This window comes from Phytophthora parasitica (genome assembly GCF_000247585.1).
Source record: "Phytophthora parasitica INRA-310 unplaced genomic scaffold supercont2.51, whole genome shotgun sequence".
Classification (NCBI taxonomy): Eukaryota; Oomycota; class Peronosporomycetes; order Peronosporales; family Peronosporaceae; genus Phytophthora; species Phytophthora nicotianae.
The window spans coordinates 141,691-143,633 of NW_008649037.1; positions in this window are offsets into that span (position 1 = coordinate 141,691).

Here is a 1,943-nt window from a genome sequence, read left to right on the forward strand (position 1 = left end):
GAGAGGGTCGTTTGAGGCGAGGTAGTTCACCAACTCACTGTTGGAGGTCGGGTACACCGTTTTGCCGTTAGCTCCGCCAGTGGTTCCAGCGGCCAAGCCTTCGGGTGAACCGATGGTGAATGCACTAGCACAGTCGGCGATGAGAGCCAAGGCAGCAGCGAGAGCAAGGTGGACACGGACCATTTTGGAGAACGATGAGTGTTTTGGCTGTGTGTCGGCGCTTTGAAGTGCTCGAGGCAAATTTGAGAATGGCTTTACTAGTAGTTGAGCTGGGTGTGTGGTTGCTTGACCTGCACCGCCCTGTGGGCGATGATATCAGGGGCACGGACATACAACTAGAAGGCAACGCAGGATCGTTTTGCTTTAGGAGCTGAGCAGGGCGGATGTTGTGGGGACTGCTGTAAGTGGGGTAGCATTCCTTCAACTTTTTTTTTCGCAGCGTCAATGCAATACGACAGCGAAACCGACGGCACGAATTTAGGATTCCGTGGACAAATACACACCACCGTGTGCTAACTCAGAAGACACAACCTGACATGATCTCATTCTCATTAACCTTTTATAGTATTTAGAATAGTTTAAAGGATGCGTAAAGTTACGAACTCGGTAAGAAGTCCAGTTCTGAGGGGTGGATTTTTTGATACTTTTCCAAATGGGTCAGCGCAGGATCATCGGTATTCGATGCTCATTACCGTAACCATCACGAAGGCGAGCATTGTTCACGACTCCCTTGTTGTCAATTCAATCTCCTATTCCCTTCAGATGTGCACCAGCCGGATTCAGGCATTCGACTTCAACAAAAACGACGGGGTCTCTTAATGTCGGTATTAATTATGAGAAACAGAGTATTTTTCGCTGATCGCGAAGGCAGATGTTTTGGCTCAAGATGTAGTACGTTGCAATGTGCCAGCCAGAGCCAATGGTCCAAGGTGTTAATGCATTAGACTTTATTGTAGTGGCTTATATTTAGTTGAAAAAAATGCTGTATCACTCTGCAGGTGTCTTGACATCATTAACAGAGTCATGACTGGGTAATTAATATGTAAAAAAAATCATGCAGTATCTCGCTTTTACTGAGTCTACAGCTCAGAATACAACCGCACAATGAAGCGGTCATAGACGGCGCATCAAACGCATGCGCCGCAACCGCGCTAGTATCCGGGCAAGCATATGACAGAGCACTTCTTTACCACTTGATCCAAGAAGACTTAAACTTATTATCTTGAAGGCGAAGTAAAAAAAATGCCTTCATAAAAGGTTTGAGCAAGGTACACACGAAATATGTGGTCACTCTGTGTTGTAAGTTACAACTTGTAACTGCTCGCACCTGAGATACGCAAAACCGTGTAGGCGCTGCTTGCCCGCAATAAATTTGTCCGCGGATACAGTGTCGCGTGCTTCTGGTGTGCCCAATGCCAGAGTAAACAGATGTCCAAAACTTAAAAAATAAAAAGAGTGGAGATGGCTTGAGGTGTGTAGTGCTCAAGGCGAGACAAACTAGATATGCTAGCGCGCTATCGAGGTCAACAGTAGTAACAACATCACCGCTGGAGACCCGGGATTTTGTAGATAGCATCAACAGAGTTCTTGTAGAGTGATCAGAGACATTATTCTACTGCACACTGTACGAGTCATGGGCCCTACCTTCACCCCACTGTGCGAACGCCGGCATTAGATACAGCAGCCTAATATGTTGTAGTATATGTTCCTCTTTTACTACGACAGTGCTGGTACTAGTATAATATCCCAAGCACTTGCCCGATACTAGTCAACTTTGCTGAGGATCCACTATATACTACACCATCCACTGATAGTATGCCGCCCAGCATCGCGCACGACACGACTCCACGCCCTCGTCTCAAACAGCCACAGGTCTCCGCGATGTGTCCACAGTCCGTGTTTCCTATTTACCCTAGCTTCGTTCTTTCCTGACAGTCGGACTT